Here is a 20,296-nt window from a genome sequence, read left to right on the forward strand (position 1 = left end):
TGGATTTCTGTGAAAGTTGTGTGTATGGAAAACAAAAGAGAGTGAGTTTTGTAAAGATAGGGAAGGAAAACAAAAAGGAGAAATTAGAGCTTGTGCATACAGATGTATGGGGACCAGCCCAGGTATCTTCCCTTGGTGGCTCTCATTATTATGTTACATTTATTGATGACGCAACTAGAAAAGTATGGGTTTATTTCCTTAGACAGAAATCTGATGTATTTCAAACTTTTAAGAAATGGAAATGCTTGGTTGAAAATGAGACTGGTAAGAAATTAAAATGTCTCAGATCTTATAATGGTGGTGAGTATTGTAGTCATGAATTTGAAGATTATTGCTCCACTAATGGTATTCGTAGACAAAAAATTGTTCCAAGGACTCCACAGGAAAATGGAGTGGCTGAACGCATAAACAGGACTATAATGGAGCGCGCAAGGAGCATGAGGTTGCATGCTAGGTTGCCCTTACACATGTGAGCGGAGGCTGTCAATACTGCAGTATATTTGATTAATAGAGGTCCCTCTACTCCTTTGGACTGTGGTATTCCAGAGGAAGCATGGACTGGTAAGAAGGTGAGTTATTCTTTTCTCAAGACCTTCGGTTGTGAAGCTTTTGCTCATATAGACTCTGAAAATAGAACCAAGCTAGAAGCTAAATCAAAGAAATGTGTCTTTGTTGGATATGGCATTAATGAATTTGGTTATAGGCTTTGGGATTTTGAAAATCTTAAAATTATTAGAAGTCGGGATGTCATATTCAATGAGAAAGTGTTGTACAAAGATCTGTTGCAGCAAGATGAGAAGAAAGAAGATGATTATGTAGTGCTGGATGATACTCCAAAAGCTGATGTTTCAGCCATTGCTCATGATGTGCAACAACTGCAACAACAAATACCACACACACCAGTGAATGTTAGATGGTCAACAAGGCAAATTAGACCTCCACAAAGGTTTTCTCCCTCTTTGTATTCTATTTTAGTTACTGATGCTGGTGAACCTGAAAGTTATGATGAAGCTGTGCAGGTGGATACTAAGATTCAGTGGGAGTCTGCAATGAAAGATGAAATGGACTCTTTGCTGAAAAATAAGACATGGGATTTGTGCAAGTTGCCTGCAGGTAAAAAGGCTTTACAGAATAAATGGGTTTACAGGTTGAAAGAAGAGGAAGGAGGTAAGAAAAGATTTAAGGTCAGGTTAGTTGTAAAAGGATTTGCACAGAAAAAGGGAATTGATTTTGATGAGATATTTTCTCCTGTTGTTAAAATGACTTCTATTCGTACTGTTTTAAGTCTTGTGGCTACTAAAGATTTTCATTTAGAGCAGATGGATGTTAAAACAGCCTTTCTTCATGGTGATTTGGATGAAGAAATATATATGGCTCAGCCACTGGGTTTTGAGGTCAAAGGTAAGGAGAACTTAGTGTGCAAATTGAAGAAAAGTTTATATGGCTTGAAGCAAGCACCTCGGCAATGGTATCTGAAATTTGACAGTTTTATGCATGAGCATGGATATAATAGGTGTCATTCAGATTACTATGTTTATTTTAAGAGGTTGGATGATGATAGCTACATTATTTTATGTTTATATGTTGATGATATGCTTGTAGCTGGGTCTAACATGGATCATATTAATGGGCTGAAATGCCAATTAGCACATGCATTTTCTATGAAGGATTTGGGGGCAGCAAAAAAAATCCTTGGTATGAAGATTTGCAGAGATAGGAAGAACAGAACATTGACGCTATCTCAAGCTGATTATGTTGAGAAGGTGTTGCAACGTTTCTCTATGGAGAATGCTAAAGCTGTCAGCACACCTTTACCTGGTCATTTGAAATTGACTAAAGTCCCAAGACACAGGAAGAGGAGGATAAGATGTCCAAGGTACCCTATGCTTCAGCTGTAGGAAGTTTGATGTATGCTATGGTATGCACTAGGCCAGATATTGCACATGCAGTGGGAGTTGTTAGCAGGTATATGAGTCATCCAGGATTTGAGCATTGGAATGCTGTCAAGTGGATTCTCAGATATTTGAGAGGAACATCCAATAAGTGTTTACACTTTGGGGGCTCTACTACTGATTTACAGGGCTATGTTGACTCAGATTTGGCTGGGGATATTGATACTAGGCAGAGTACTACAGGTTATGTCTTTACTGTTGGTGGGGCAGCCGTGAGCTAGGTTTCTAGGTTACAGAAGATTAATGCTCTCTCCACTACAAAGGCAGAGTATGTTGCTACTACAGAGGCAGCCAAGGAGATGATATGGCTTCAGTTCTTCTTGGAAGAATTGGGACATCCTCAGAAGGATAATTATTTGTTCACAGATAGTCAGAGTGCCATTCATCTTGCTAAGAATTCAGCTCTACATTCTAAGACCAAACACATATAGTTGCGGTACCATTTCATTCGGTCAGTTTTGGAGGATGGACAGTTAAAGCTACAAAAGATACATACCAATGACAATCTAGCAGATATGTTGATAAAGGTTGTAACAAGGGAGAAGCTGAACTCCTCTTCAGCTTCGGTTGGTCTTTTAGACTGAACATGAATAAAAGAATAGTAGAGTCCAAGATGGTTTGATCCAATGGGAGCCCCATGTGGTAGTGGTATTGCTACAGGATTAGTCTCCAAGTCAGAGATTGTTGTTTAGCGTGGAGCCTGATCAGTCCCCAAGTGGGAGATTGTTAGATTGTGGTGACTGATCAAGAAAGTACTGTACATACTTCATAAATAGTGGGGTCAGAAAAAAAAAATTTGGGCAGTAGCCGACATGGTAGCCGATATGGTAGCCGACATATTATGGCTGACATATCGCTGACATGTTATAACCCTAAAGCGGTTTAATACTTGTACAAAAGGGCTTAGGGTTGGGTATTTTTTATAATGTTGTGATACGAAATTGGTTCTTGCGGTGGTATTGAGCTGTAAGGGATTACAGATTGTAATCAGGTTGTAATCACTGGATTGTAATAAGATCGGACTTGCTGTTTGGTGGACGTAGCCCGAGGATTGGGTGAACCACGTTAAATCTTGGTGCCTTGTGTTCATTTCTGTGTGTTCTATTATTTTCTGTTATTGGTTATATTTGCATGTAGTTTTTATGTCTGTCCGTCGTTTATCCTAACAAACACATCGTGTAAGGATGCAAATTTATCGTGGCAATAGATCTTTCAATGTTCCTAGCATCTGATGCAGTGTCACAACTATAATATCCGATCCTGATAGGAAAAGTTATCTCATATGTCCTCCTGTTCCTGCAAATTTTGTTGATTTGATTAATTTGCCTGCACATTTCGATTAAGACTAATTTATCATCAACAAATCTAGGTAACATCAACAGACATCCATCATAGGCGGCTAGCCGGATATAAGTAAACTTCAGAAATTGTATAAAAACACTTCCATATTTTTGCACTTTCATCGCTGCTTCTGGTGAAATCCTAAGCCTAATGTTCCCCTGAATTTCCCTTACAGTTAGCATGGTGAATGCGTCATTCACTCTTCTGAAATGGTGTAGGCTATTATCATACTAAATTTGAGGAAGATGATTATAAATGATGGTCGTGTCATCATAAATGCCTTGCTGGTTAAGTCCTGGCCAACTTTTGGTACTTGCAATAGCGTAGAAAAGATATGAGGTCATATAGAAGTAGTCATTTTCTTGAAGTCCCATGAGCTGTCTATGCAGTGAGTCACTGATAATTTCAGCCCAATCAATGTATTGTTTTCCTTCGCAGACCATATTAATGAATAGAAACATCCAACCTTCGAACTCGTGTGAATCTCGAAGACCAACGATCCTGCTCAACAAGGTTACCATGTTCGCCACATCTTCTTTCAGTGATGATCTGTGAATGGATTTGCCTAATTGAGATTTGCCCCTTCTTGGTTGGAAGAACCACGATCTTGCCATAGTATTTAAACATTGGAGTTGATTAGCAGTAAAATATTCCTTGGTAGTTCTTAGATTAATGCTGGCATATTGCATCCTAGTGGGCAGTCAAAAAATGATAGCAATAGAGGCAGGGTACAGGTGAGCAATTGTTTCATTGTTCGGTGAAAGAACTTCTCTAGTGCTAGGATGATAAGCCTTCATGCATTCCAACACTAATTCTGGGAATTGTACGGAAATGGGATGCCCGCCTGCTTGGGCCAAGCCACTGTTCAATATTTTTCCAGCTAATGGAGTCCTTTCTTCATTTACAAGAGATGACCAGAAGTCTTGAAGACAAACATTTCCTAAAATGGTATCACCGATATCTGGAAGCATACTTCTTAAAATAGGAGCATAATCCGGCCTCTAATACTTGTACTTCATGGTTTAATTTCCAATCCTTTTCTCAAATATGCCAAGTCACAAAGAAAGTAAGAATGCTGATTCGAACTCGGGTGACTTAATGAGTGGAGCTTCCAAAGCTGCAGGTCAGGAAAGAGTATTTTGTCAAACGTTTTGCCAACACCCTGTATGTTCGGTTTATGTTCACCACCCTTTTTTTATCTTGGCATTACGTCAAACAAATCAGGGGAGATCTCAGGAGCTACTTGCATCCCTATGCAACTTGTTCATGGATCTTTTATCTATAGTGAGATTGTATCAACGAAGGACGTAGACATCTTCCATCTCTCTGCTCATTATTTCACTGCAAATGTAAAATCAAAATGTTTTGACAATCTAATGATCCCTCATCAAGCAGTTATATCCCTAACCTTCATCACATATATCTCCGGTGATCACACCTAATTAATTGATGGATGATAATGGAGGAATATCATCGGGACATGGATTACTGCATATGGCTTTAGATGTATTCAGTTAACTCCAAGGTACTATAAATACCAAATTTTCCAAATTTATAAAACCTTTGACTGCGGACCCATAACTGAATTATTAGGCTCAGAGGTAAGGGAATGCTGAATGAACTCCTTTTTCTTGTTTTGATTATCTCTTGACAAGATGTCACTAAGCTTGCCGATTGATTCTCTCAAACAAACTCTATTCTTGGCAATGGTATGAGAATTGATCTGAATGAACATGGGACTCGTGTTCCTCATACTTTATCATTCTGCGCTTAATTTGCTTCAGAACATAGACCATCATCCATGTTTGCATATGCACTATGCCAAATGATTTATATACAATTCAACGAATACCTTGATTCACATCCATATTTACATACCAACCACGACGAGTCTCGACCATCTTAAATTTCATTCCTTGCAGAATTGGGCTTCTCCATGCTCACTATGAAATCTCATGAGCTTACAAATTAATGTTGTGTATTCATGACCTTCATCCTTTGACCCCAGCTTGAAGCTCATCACGGTGGTGGCATTGGGATTACTGTTCCATCATTCATCTATCATGTCTCATCTCCTTGCACATGATCTGATGAAACATGCTCTTCAAAATACACGCTCCCATATTTCTAGTTCGTGTGGTGCATTGAAGTTCTATTTGCTTCACACCGTCTGGCTTGCCAACTCGTAAAGTATCCTGCTACTGTAGTAGGAGAAATAACTGCCGGTTGAGCAAGCATGGTATGGGGTTTAATCGCTTCTTTAAAGATGTCTTTATCGTGCACTTGGTGAAGAGGACGATCTGCACATGGTCAGATATGTTCCAACCTATTTCCTTCATAAATCTAGACTCCCATAGTTGACGGCAAGCATTCAAACCTCAGTATCACACCCACTATATTCGAGCCAAAAGAATTTACATATGGTTTATATAATTGGAAATTTTCAAGCAGGTTAATAACCGTCTCATGGAGGTTAAGAATTACGTGTTTTTAATCACTATCATTAACCTATTGGAGAGGTTAGGAAAAACGTATTTTTAGTGGTTAACATTAACCTTTTACTTGGAGGTTAAGAAAAACACGTTTTTGATGGTTAACATTAACTTTTAAGAAGTTAAAGGTTAAGAAATATGTGTTTTTGGCGGCAATCATTAACCTTTTACATCTTGAGGCTCAGAAGCTGGATTTCAATGATCTCAAGTGCTGTGCGGAACTGCTAACAAGCCGGGGACATGGAGACTTAAAGATTTGCAGATTTCACAGATAGAATGATCAATTTAAGGCTTAAAACCAGGCAAGTTTTAAATACGAACCATGGCTCATAGAATTGGAACAAATTCTATGGTCGGGCAACAGCTGGCTCTAACTAGGGACAAGGACTGACAAGGGACGAAGCTCGAATCCAAAATGAATAAAGTAGTGCCTTATCCATTGGGCTGTGAAATAGAGTCATTTGAGGGACCAATTTACAAAAGAGGGAACAAATATCAAAAATAGGACAATAGAAAGAAAGGCCAAAACAACACCAACCAACAAGAGCACCCCAAAAATGGGACAACCTATATACAAAAAGGTGTACGGACACCTTCTACTGATGATAATGTTTTAGGTGTTGCCCATTATAACGTAAGGGCAACTGGGTACCGCTCAGGTATGACAAAATAAAAGAGTTCTTTCCGCATACCTCTTTGATCTGGAAAGGGCCTCTCCATAAGGAGTCAAATTTTCCATGTAATCCTTTTGGCTCTCTGCGCTTATCCCAAAGCAAGACAAGATCACCTTCTCGAAACATCCTCTTCTTAGCCTTTTTATCAAATAACTTCTTGACACAGGATTGATGTTCCTGAATTCTATCAACAACCATCTCTCTTTCTTCTTCCAACTTTGTCAAATACAACATTCGTTTCTCAAGAGCATATTTGAATTCAAGATTCTCAATGGCACTCTGTAATTTCAAGGTGGATAGCTCTAAAGGAAGAGGAAGAGCTGGCTCAGTTCCATACAGGATCTCGAAGGGAGAAAATCCTATTGCTCTCTTTTTAGTAGTACGATCTGCCCACAATGCATCGTACAGGTGCTTGTGCCAGGATCTATGATTAACATCTATCAGTTTTCGCACAATGGTCATAATATTTTTATTGCTTGATTCCGCCTGACCATTTCCTTGTGCAAAATAATCAGAGGAATGAGAGAGAATAATCCCGTATTGATAGCAAAATGATGATATCTCTTGAGAAGAGAAGTTGGTAGCATTGTCGGTAACAATTTTATTCGGCACACCAAACCTAACCAGAATGTTTTGTTTGATAAAATTGCACACCACTTTTGAAGTTGTTTGTTTTACTGGGGTCGCTTCCACCCACTTGGTAAAATAGTCAGTTGCCATCAAAATATGAGTATGTCCAGCAGAGGATGAAGGATGAATAGCACCTATGAAATCCAAACCCTGTTGTTGAAAGGGTTGTTCGATCACCACTGGTTTCAAGGGCAGTGCAGCCAATTGAACTTTTCCTTTGAAGTACTGACAAGAATCGCACTTATTCACCCATTCTTCTACATCTTTGAATATCTCAGGCCAGTAAAAACAATTTCTCAGAATTTTGTAAGCTCTTACTAATGCGGAGTAATGACCTCCACATGCTTCATTATGAAATAACTAAAGCAACTCCTTTCTTTGTTCAGAATCAACACATCTCAGAAAAGTACCATCTATCCCTTTCTTGTATAAGGCGTCATTCCAAAGAATGTATTTTGCAGATTTCAATTTTAAGGTCCTCTTCTCTTTAGGTGATAAATGAGCAGGACATTCCCCATATGTCAGAAGATAGGTAATATTTGAAAACTAGTCATCAACATTACTAATGAATAAAACTAAAGGCATTTCTTCCTTTGTCCCTTCTTTAGAAGATCCTTCCGCAATTGCCTTACACAAACCTTTTCCCCTGACAAGCTTTGTAGGTTTTATATCGAGATCATATTCTTGTACTTTAGTTATCCAGGAGGCCCTTTTGTTCACGCCAATTTCTTGTTGTGTCAGAATAGTCTTCACTGCTGAGTCAGGGACAAACACCTTGGAGTGAGAGTTTAGGATGTAAAACTTGAATTGTTTCACTGCTCTAACTAGAGCATAAGCATTTTTCTCGATCAAGGAGTATTTCAATTCATGTTTCTTAAGAGGGATACTCATGAATGCTATTGGGGCCTTGGTATTGTCTTTGTCAGGTTGGGTAAGTATAGCAGATAAAGTGTTTTCGGAGGCATAACAATACAAATGAAAATCCTTAGAAAAATTTGGATAAGAAAGGGTAGGCGCATGAGCAATTTCAGTCTTGATTTGTTCAAAAGAAGCATTACCTTCTTTTGTCCACTTAAAATTAGTATTCCCTTTCATCATATCCACAATTGACTTTGTTATCTCAGAGAAGTCTGGTATGAACCTCCTTATAAAGTTTATCTGCCCAAAGAAAGACCTAATTCCTGGTTTACTCATGGGAAGTGACAACTGTTGGATAGCTTTCACCCATTCAGGATCTATCTGAATGCCCTCTTTGGAGACAATATGCCCCAGTAGTTTGCCTTCTGTCACCCCAAATATAGACTTCTTAAGATTCAGTGAGATGCCTTGAGTTCGACATTGATGTAATATTGCTTCTAGATGATGCACATGATCTCTTCTCTATTTTGAAAACACTGTAAGATCATCAAGATACATAACAATGATCTTATTCTTGAAATCCTCGAATGAATGATCCATGGCCCTTTGGAAGGTGGCCCCAGCATTTATCAAACCAAAAGGCATACGACTATAGGCAAACGTAGCCCATGGAGTGGTAAAAGTTGTTTTATGTTGATCTTCAGGTGCAACATTGATTTGGTTATAACCGGAGAAGCCATCTAACATTGACATGAGTTTAGAGCCAGATACCAACTGCAAAATATGATCCATGACAGGGAGTCCATAATTATCCTTTAGTGACGCCTGATTCAAATTGCGGAAGTCAACACATATTCTTATCTCACCATTCTTCTTCCTAACAGGAACAATATTAGCTACCCATGTTGAGTGGTGAATGGGATAGATAATCTTTGCTTTAAGCATCTTATCAACCCCATTGAAAATAGCGTCTGCCACCTTGGGATTGAATTGTCTTTGCTTTTTCCGAAAGGGAGTTGAACCAGGTTTCAAGGGAATCTGATGTTTAAATTTCCCATCCATGAATTCCTTTAGATCTTCATAACCCCAAGCAAAAACGTCTTGGTAAGCATTCAATAACCTTGTAAACTCTTCTCTCTCTTGAGATGTCAAATCTTTCCCTATTAGAACCATCCTTGGATTTTCCTGAGAACCAATATTTACTTTCTCATAACCCGAACAATTAGAAGGTTTAGTGTCCTCAACTTTCTCTTTCCTTTTGTCTTCTTTATAATGGGACAAGATCCAAGAAACTTACCTATAAGTGTCAACTCCAAAGCTCAAATAAAAGAATCCAAAAGAGGATCATGAATAAAAATTAAGAAGTCCCCATTTGGCATCCCACTTTGACCAGTTCCACCTGACCTAAAGGCATTTTTATTCAAGGTGGCCCCAAATAGTCTCCCCTAATCTCTTTGTTCCCATTTGAAAATTCCATTGACAAGGCCCAAAGCCAACATTTGAAGGCTTCATGGATTTGGCATCCTACTTTGACTGGTTCCACTGGACATGAAGGCATTTTTGTTCAAGATGGCCCCAAACAGTCTCCCCTAAACCTTTCATTCCCACTTGAACATTCCATTGACAGGGCCCAAAGCCCACATTTGAAGGCTTCATGGGACCCTCTTTGTAAGAACCAAAGGGTCTTTAAATTTATTCAGCTTCTTCTAGGGGTTTGAACTTAGGTTGGTGGCATTATCTCTTACAAACATTCTCGCCAATTATGTTCAATAGATATATAACTACAAATCTAGTAGGATTTTAAAAAATTATCTTTCTTAAATAACATTATCAAGAATTGAGACATTCTTCTACTTTATCTATTCAAAACTTTTAAACTATTAAAATAAAAGAATTTAAGTTCTAATATCTTCTTCTTATTTATTAAAGTTCAATTAAAATGTCATACAAAAACTATACTCTATATGTAGATTATAATGTTCCAATAATCAGTACATACATTAATAAATAAAAATTAAATTAAATGATATTCTTAGATATAAGGTATATGACTCCAACCCTTACACGTCTACGCCAGTCCAAAGATTCTGAACTAGCTGCGTCACAAACAGAGGAACGAGGCAGACACATGGAAATTATTGAAGAATGGCTCACCGTGCTTTCATTTCAACCAAACACAATTCTTAGGCAATCATGGCCACCACTTTCCTCTGTGATTGACAAGTCTGTCATTGTCCAAGTGGAACTTTTAGCCCTCCTTCGAAACCCTTCTTAACCAATACCATTAGCCACCGCCACCGCCTCGAGTGATCAAAAACAAGTTTTCTACGATGACAACTGAGGAATATAATACAGCTCTGCAACGGATCTCACTCTATTTATTCGGCCATCCATTCATCAGTTGGTAAAGAGCATATGACTCGTAGCATTACATCGAAGTGGGGGAAATATGATTCCTCAAGAGGCATGGGGTTCGAGTTTGGCTTGGCACTTTTGAGACTGCAGAGGCGGCGGCTGTTGCATATGACTCTGCCGCTTTGAGAATAAGAGGATGCAGAGATCTGCTCAACTTCCCACTCAATGTTTCGTCCTACGCTCACTTGGGCTCAGCCGTTCATCACATGGACTCCAAAAAGAGAGCTCTACAGGGGAAAAAAAGTGGATGTACAACGGCAGCTGGGAACGAAGATCAATTTTTTAAGGTGAGTTAATTTTAAACCCTAAAAAATGTTTCACCTTCAAAATTTTGCCTGAGTTTTCTCTTTTGTTGTTCATATGTTCTCAATGAAAGTTTCATGGTATGGATATATGTATTCTATCAGATTATTTTTCATCGTGTATAAAGATTCTCCCTCTTTCTATGAAGAAACTTAATTAGAATTTTGAATCAGTGTTCTGATGTGAGTATTAAACCCTAATCATTTGTAGATCTTAAGATTTATCATATATTTTCCATTTTGTTTGTTTAGTATGCTTATCTGCATTTTTGTATCCTATTTCACTTCACAGATTTGATTAGATTCAGTCTTTTATGGTGAGTTTAGTAAACCCTAAAAAAATTATAAACCTTCAAATTTGCCAGTTTAGTTTCCTAAATCTAGGATTTATAGTATGACCATTTTTATTTTATCAGATATTCTTTGCACTCTGTCAATAAATTAAAAGATTTAAAGATTCTATAAGACTTTTATAGTATGACCATTTTTATTTTATCAGATATTCTTTGCACTCTGTCAATAAATTAAAAGATTTAAAGATTCTATAAGACTTTCTATCTTTTTCTGCATAGTTATTTCATGAGATATTCTTTGCATTCTGTCAATAAATAAAAAGATTTAAAATTCTCTAAGATTTTGTATCTTTTTCTGCATAGATTTAATTAGAATTTTGATTCAACATTTTAAAAATAATTAGTCATTTCCAAAGTACTACTAACATTAACAAAGTGCAACATAGTGGCTAAGTACTTGTCAAGTAAAAATAAAATAGAAATAATTTAATATTTTATTGTAATATTATAGTTCTATTTTAATTTAATAATTTTCTTAATAAAGTCATAATATATTTATGTTATATAATGACAATAGGAAAATTAAGATTTAAATATAACTTATATATGATTTTAATTTGGCTTAAATAATTTATTACATTTAATTCTACAATTTATACAATGTAAAACTAGAAATATAATTTCTTTTATGAATTTTAGATTTAAATATAACATGTAATATGAATCATAAATTTTATTTTAAACTAGACTTATTAATTATCATATTAGTTTATAATATTTATCTAAAAATATTTTATTTATTTTATGTTCAAATGTTATATAAATTATTTATAAAATAATTAATTGAAATTTTAAGAAAATAAATATTTTTAAATGTATAATTAATATATAGAAAAATTAGTTATCTAAAATTTAAATATAAATAAATATATGTTATAGTATACTATATTTATAATATTTTTATTTAAATTAATTTTTTTTGAAAAACATATTTTTTTTAAAAAAAATTAAAGATTTTCATTTATTAAAGTATTTTTCAAAAATATTTGACATACATACATCAAGTTTGTCTAAAATGGAGCAAGAATTATAAAACTCTCCACTATAAGACATTAGATGATTTAGCCAATCAAATCATCAATAGATAATTCGTAAAAAATATAAACTTATTATCAACTCAATCATATAAAATATAAAGTGTATTAGAAGTTATAAGAATGACAATTTCTAACCAGTTGATATGTATAATTTTAATGACAAGTTAAATGGAGTTATTCAAAAAGTGATACAATAGTACTTAGCCTACGAGCAAGTACTAATAACTTAAAAGATTTAAACATTCTCCAAGATTTTCTATCTTTTTCTCCATAGATTTAATTAGAATTTTGATTGGAGATTTTTAAAATAACTATAATCATTTTCAAAGAGAACCTATCACTACTGGTAACATTAATATTGTCATAGGTAATAATTAAAAGCATCTTAAGGAGTTTGTGTTTCTCAGCTAGTCATTAGACTTAAAAAAAATTATCCCAATCTGTATAAAGTATGTTAAGAAACCTTTGCAAATAGGGCCTATCACTACTACTACTAACATTAATATTTTCATAGGTAATCATCAAAAAACATTTTAAAGAGTTTATGTTTCTCAAAATACTAATAGTTTTATCCTCTTAGAGTCCAAATAGTTCAAGAGAAAATAACTATGTTGTGACAACACAAAACTAATCATAAGTTTATAACTACCATAACGAAAGTATAGTAACAATAAGGAAATCCTAAAAGCAAAACAAACTAGCCATTAGAGAAATGAAATGAAATAATTGTTGAATTGAACATTGTCATTCATCAACATAGTAGAATAGCCTTATAGGGAAGAAATTATTTTTTGAAGGTCTCCTATCTTACTTTAGAGGTTATGAGAGTTAATTTTTTCATACATAATAAGGGAAACTATTATGTTATCTTGAGGACCATTATTAACATGGTTTTGGGAATTACACACCATATTTACCATATTCTCCAATTCATTCAACTTCAAAATTATCTTCATCATTTTTTCCTTCTCTTCTTCCTCAATATCTCTTACCTTCTCAAAAAAACCATCATCATCTATGTTCTCAGTGTACTCATCCTCCTCATCTAGATTCTACTCCAATCCTTCTTTGGGGCCATTTCCTCAAAAAACTACCTTTCCTTTTTTTCTTTGTTGACGAGATGAGAGAACCTTCTTCCCCCAAATTAAGAGTATGATTAGGCTTCTTCATGTGTTTAGTTTCCTCATCCCTATCCTCCTAATTGTTAATGTCAATCTTTTATCCTTCATGTTCTGGTATTTTTTTCTCTTTGAGGAGTTGGTTTAGCTATAGCGGATTTTATTTTCTTGTGGGGGTTGTCAAGAAGGATCTATTCAAGGGGGTTTCCCTCCTTAGTGGTTTTCTGGTTCTTCTTCATCTTTTCCCAAAATGATTGGTATTTTTCCTACTAGAATTGGATATTTTAGGAAGACTATCGATCTCAACTGCATCAATTTTGATAGATCCATTCGTCAACTTTTCATTTTCATTTTGGTCCAACTAGGAGTAAGAGAGAAGATGACTTTGAAATGGAAATTTTTCAAATTCATGTTGGTAAAGGACTAGATTAGACCATGGTGGAGAAAAAGTGAGGCACCCTTATCTATGATACTTCTTAAGGATGAATAGAGGGAAAACTAAAAAATAATCCTATTGCCATTTTTGAAGTGATTAAAGATATAAAAATGATACTCATGGAAGTGGTATACTAACCTTCTAGGTTGAAGTACTTCATAACAAAGAGAAAAGTAAGATTATACAAATGGGTAGAGAAAGGCCATCATTCCCATTTTCATTGGACACAACAAAAAAAATTTCCCTTTTCTATGTTAGCTTCACGAAAAGCTTTCACTCTCTAGAGATCCTCTTCTCAATTACGTCACCCTCTCATTTTAAGTCTATAGCTTCAGCTACCAACATAAGTTCACACAAAATATTAAGCTTCCAATAGTAATGTTACTTTTGTTCCAAGAGTCATATTACTTTATGAATAAAGTAGTTTTATAAGCCCTCATTGCATAGTATTTAAAAGTGAAATGGAGGCAAATGAATATTAAAATATAAACTATGTGAGATGAATTCATTAACTGACCACTTTCACACTAGTATTAAAAATAAAAGAGAAGGAGGGCCTTCCAAATATAACTCAAGATTAATTACCAAAACCCAAAGGCTAAAGGGATGCCAATTCTAAACCCAAATCTGCATCAAGGAATTACACAAGAAATTCCACTTTCATGCAAACTAAAGTTTGATTAAAGATGTGCAAATGTAAATATAAAATTGTACTATTTAATTAAATGAGAAGTGTAAGATATATCTAAGAGCTAAACATATGGAATTAGCCTAATAAAGATATGGAAATAGGAATTGAGTAAAGAGTCGAATGAATGATGAATTACTCTCCTTGAATGTGCAAGGGAATATGCCTCTTTTTAATGATAGTCCATTTTTATTAATAAAAAATATAAAGTTACATACTAAAAAAAGGGGTCATGGGACAAACGGTCACCCCACGATAGTAACTCAACTCCAAAGCTAGAAAACCATAAGTATAAACTATTCATCAAAAAAATAGTTTTGAAAGACCTCAAACTAAAAGAGATGTGTTAGCTGAGGGAGGAGGATCATTCTTATAATAAATATGTGCCTTTTTACTCTAATGTCTTTTGCAAATAAATGAAAATACATTGAAGACATGATTAGGCACATGATAAGATATTTGAGAATATAAAATTTGTAATCAAACAATAAATTCACTAACTATTTCTTTAAAACTTTATTACAATGCATTAAATCAATCAAAGAAATTTGAGTACCAATAATGTCTTGAAGTTGTTGAATGACAAAATTGGCAAGAATTTGAAAGCAATAAATGGAATAAGTGGGTAAAGAGAAATACCAATTCAAAGCTTTGTCCATAAGAGTATGCATAACTTAGCCATGAGCAATATCACATGTAGGGATATTGTACCTAGATTGAATGAATTGAGCCACTTTTTGATTCAAAGTGGTGATGGTTTGAGCCAAGCTACTAATGGTGGTATTAGAAGATGCAACAATAGGCATGCACATATTGGATGTGTTAATAAAGCTTTAAAGTGGAAGGTAATGTGCAAAGATATTGGTGTAGGATTATAATATGTGAAAGGAATGACATTTATGAAGGTAAGTATGTTTGAGGAATTCTTTATGGAAGTGAAAGATTAGGAAGACCAAAAATTAAAGAATTAGATACTCATATTGAATTTGTCAAGAGAAGTGACACCTAAGTAGTAAGACTAGGAAGAGTATTGGAAATAGTAATTGAAGGTTCAATGGTTGTGGAAGGAGGAGTGTATCCTAACTCTTTAGAATACTCTATCAAATTCTTAGAATGGATGTTAATAAGGTGATAACACACAAAATTAAGATGCTAAATTATCCTTATCAGTAAGAATCTTCTTAATAGCCTCAATAGAGGCTACACTATTAGAATTTTGGTTCACTTACACAAACCAAGTTTCTAACTTATCAAACTCATGAGAGATCTTATGTAATGCCCTTCTCAACAATCCAAGAGAACTTAACCTACTATGTTACAATATTTTATTGAACATTTTTTTTTTAAGTTTGTACAACATAAGATATCAATGCAAAAGCAATATACTCATACACATATACACATGAAATGTTACAAATATAGTTTTCATTTCCTAAAGGGTTCCTTCACGTTGAGTCACATTTAACAAGATTTTATTTATTAGTTTTAATCTTAAGCACAATGTCCACAATGATAAATGAATAATAGATACATAATCTCACAAGAAGATACATAAGAACAACTAATACAATTAAGTACATCCAAATAACAACATCCAAGGGTAGAAGCCTCTTGAGAAGGATGATGAGGGAGACAGCGATGATGAGGAGGAGCCGGAGTTTGAGGAGGTGGTTAAGGAGACGCAGGAGGAAATTAAGGATGAAAGTGGAAGGAAGAAACACAAGAGGGAGAATTTGGAGGAAGCGCGCTCTCAATTTGATGAGGCATCAGTGTTGCCCCTATCTCATGTCCACCTCCAAGCCCAACCTAAGGAGCAGAAAGAGGTGAATGTTGGGAATACGAAAGGGGAACTGCAGGTCAATGATAGGAGTAAAGCTTGGAAAAACTTTAATGTTAGGACTTTGAAGATGGGCATCTTCAAGGAGGCCATGAATCCCCAAATCCTCGTGGAAAATCAAGATGAACCATGGCTGGAAGAACTAATTGAACCAACGATAGTGGCTATTTAGGACAGAGCCAGGGAGACAGGGATGAACCTCTTGAATAATGCTCATAATAGTATGATTGACAATTTTAGATCAATCAAATGGCTTTTCTATGAGCTGGAGGAGGTCAAAGTCCAGGTGAGACATATTGAGGTAACAAGGAATGGGATGGATGCTAACAAGAGGACAGATTTGGCAAACAGGCTCAGTCTAATGGAAAGAAGGATACAAAACTTGGAGAACTACAATCACAACCTTGCGAATCAGATGTTCTCTTTGTTAAGCTCCATTAACAACAACATCATCTCTCTTACGGGCTGGATCAAAGATAGAGAAATGCAAGATGATGAGGAAGGAAAAGACAAGGAAGAAGCCAGAATGGAGGACGACTCTACAAAGGACAACACCATTCTTGATCAGGACCAGGGGGACCAAAGGGTGAAATAGTTGGAAGTGGAGGAGAATCAACTAGCCTTCGAGGCTACTCAGGTTATGCAAGAGCTGGAGCAAAAGAACGAGGAATAACTCTCCCTTGTTCTTTTGTTTTTCTATGTCTTTTGGCTTTTGTTCTAGCTTTAGGCCATGGTAATACTTGTCTTTTTTCTTGGTCTTTTCTCATAACTTTACTTTTTGGTTGGGCTTTATGCTTATTATCAGCCTCTAAACTTTTACTTTTTTGATTGGGCTTTCACGCTTATTATAAGCCTTATATGTTTTAACTACTGGGTTTTAGGATCCCTATAAAACAACATCCACTACACATATTGCAAGGTATGTAGTAATAAACACAAATACATCATCCTGTAGGATCTTAAAATACAAGCTAAATGATAAATAAATACAATATCTAAATAGAAATTTCCAAGATAAGAATAAGAAAGATAAAGGTACAATTGCAACAACAAATATCCAACGTTTGTGTCAATCTAAGAGGAACCCAAATGGTAAGAAGTCACTACCTCCTTATTGTGTGGCAATCTAATCAGGATACCACTCCCACCATCTAGGGGAGATAATGCACAATCCACATACTAATAATCAAATTATAAAATAAACAAATGAAACCCTAGGAAAGGATCATAAAAGATCTCTACAACAAGTAGTACTACTCGTACATAAAGATGATCCCAGAGGCAACCCAATTTTTTTATTAAAAAATAACATAAGTATAAACAGGAAACTTAATATGCATATGGGGAAGTGTCGTCACATGAGTCAACTCCAAATTACCATTTTTATGTCTGATTGAGACATAAAAATGGTTATATCATTTCACATGTTAAATAGAATCCCATAGGCTGTGGTGTTGAATACTAATTTTCCAACAACATAACCCCCAAAATGTCATAAAAGGAAAAAAATTAACAAAACCATATATTAAAAAAATTCACAATAATAATACAAATCTAGTTTCAAAAATTTATATTTTAAAGTTTAATTCAGCTATAAGATTTGATGTTCAAAGACATGCATGAATACATATGCTATAATTGTAAATAAATTCTTCATATATATTAAATCACCATGATTAAACAATTCTATAATGATTTTATTTTCTATAATTCATCAAATAATTTAATAATCAACTTAACAATTACCTCTTAATTAAATATTAACTACATCATTATTTTAATAATTCTAACTATAACATATTATCATGTTATTGATTTCAATAGTTCTAAATCATAAAAGACTTAACTAATAGAATAAACAATTAGATTAAATATTAATATTAATATCATTACTAGAGTATTAGTGTAGGATTGTAATATGTGAAAGGAATGACATTGTATGAAGGTAACAAAGAAGGTAAATATGTATCAGCAATTCTTTAGGGAAGTGAAAGATTAGGAAGACCAAAACCTAAAGAATTAGATACTCATATTGAAGTTGTCAAGAGAAGTGACACTTAAGTGGTAATTCTATGAAGAGTATCAAAAATAGGAATTGAAGGTTCGATGGTTGTGGAAGGAGGAGTGTATCTTAATTCTTTAGAATACTCTATCAAATTCTTAGATTGGATGTTAATAAGGTGATAACACAAAATTCAGATGCTAAATTATCATCATAAGTAAGAATCTTCGTAATAGCCTCAATAGAGGCTACACTATCAGGATTTTGGTTTGCTTATGCAAACCAATTTTCTAACTTATCAAACTCATGTGAGATCTTATGTAATGTTCTTCTCGACAATCCAAGAGAACTTAAACTACTATGTTATAATATTTTACTTAACTTTTTTTTTTAAAGTTTGTACAACATAAGATAAAAATGAAAAAGCAATATACTCATACACATCTACACATGAAATGTTACAAATACAATTTTCATTTCCTAAAGGGTTTCTTCACATTGAGTCACATTTAAGAAGATTTTATTTATTATTTTTAAACTTAAGCACAATGTCACCAATAATAAATGAATAAAAGATACATAATCTCACAAGAAGATACATAAGAACAAATAATACAATTAAGTACATCCAAATAACAACATACACTACACATATTGCAAGGTATGTAATAATAAATACAAATACATCAAAATAAAATACATCATCCCATTGGATCTAAAAATAAAAGATAAATGATACATAAATACAATATCTGAATAGAAATTTCCAAGATAAGAATAAGAAATGTAAAGGTACAACTGCATCAACAAATATCCAATGTTTGTGTCAATTTGAGGGGAACCCAAATGGTAAGAAGTCACTACCTCTTGATCATGTGGCAATCTAATCAGGATACCACTCCCACCATGCAGAGGAGATAATGTATGATCCACATACTAATAATCAAATTATAAAATAAACAAATGAGACCCTACGAAAGGATCCTAAAAGATCTCTACAACAAGTAGTACTACTTGTACATAAAGATGATCCTAGAGGCAACCCAAATTTTTTATTTAGAAAAAAAAAAGTATAAATAGGAAACCTAATATGCATTTGGGAAGTGTCTCTCAACCTCGACCCTCTTGAGACTCTATATGGCATTAGTAATCCTTTTGTATAGATAAGGAGACTAACTATCCAACATCACACTAAAGGATCTTCTCCCACTCCCATCCTAGCATATACTAGCACTCAAGGCATGGGTGAGGAACACTTAATATCGTTTTAATTCATTTTAACTTAGGTCCCTGGCCCCTATTTCAACCCCATTCCCCACTATGCACCTAGATAACCTACCCTAATGCTCCATTTAAAATAATCCAGTTAATACAAAAAATATTGTCATAAACCATAATCATGAAAGTTGGCAACCTAAATCAATGGAGCATACGAAATAATATCACAAGTACACAAGGATTCATTATCTATGTAAATATAACATCTCATAAATTTATCCATCCCATAATGGATATCTCATAATCACAATAACATTCATAAAGTCAACTCTTCAAATTCTTCCAATATATGCCTTTATCTTGTTCCAAATTCCAAGAAAGCTTCAAGAATCTACAAGAAAAATTCCAAAAAAATTCTATGTTTGGGAGTGGAAGAAAAGAAAAGACTTTCAATTGTAGCCTAGGAACTAGTTTGTAGACTCGAAAAGACAGGCGGCCTAGGCCTCAAATCCATAAAAACCATGAATCTAGCTCTAATGGCTCATAAAATTTGGAGGATTTATGTTGAAAAAAAAAAGAGACTTGAATAGAATAATGAGACGTAAATAATTAAAATAGTGTCCTTTATTGGTGAAATTTCTCAATAACCAAGAGAGCATGTCAGGATCTTCCTTCTAGAAGGGTATCTAGCAAGCCATAGCTACTTTCAATCTTAAAGCTAGGTGAAAACTAGGAGATGGTTAAACTATCAACTTTTAGAAAGACTATTGGATTTTGGAGAAACCTATGGCTTCAACTCTTGTTAATAACCTAATCATAGATAGATGTGATCAAATGCTAGGTTCTAAGGTGGTTGACTATGGGAGATGTGGGAAATTGGTGAGAGTTTCTGATATAAATCTTGGTCTAAATGTTATTCAAGCTAGTCTTGATTCCTTTATTC

The 20,296-nt window shown here is 34.6% G+C and overlaps 1 protein-coding gene across 4 annotated transcripts in view; it reads left to right on the plus strand.

The window, feature by feature from the left end:
* Positions 1-20,296, plus strand: part of LOC149550969 (ethylene-responsive transcription factor 2-like) — an 85,276-nt gene that overhangs the window by 55,811 nt on the left and 9,169 nt on the right. Inside the window, exon 1 of one of the 4 annotated variants that reach the window (XM_089786524.1) lies at positions 9,819-10,649. The exons of the other annotated variants lie outside the window; for them this stretch is intronic. The gene's annotated coding sequence lies outside the window, so the exon portion shown is untranslated. Of the gene's footprint in view, positions 1-9,818; positions 10,650-20,296 lie in introns of those variants that run through there. 4 annotated transcript variants of the gene reach the window in all.

The sequence above is a fragment of the Cupressus sempervirens genome, chromosome 6 (genome assembly GCF_028749045.1).
Source record: "Cupressus sempervirens isolate cs-2001-9-10 chromosome 6, ASM2874904v1, whole genome shotgun sequence".
NCBI classification, from domain to species: domain Eukaryota; kingdom Viridiplantae; phylum Streptophyta; class Pinopsida; order Cupressales; family Cupressaceae; genus Cupressus; species Cupressus sempervirens.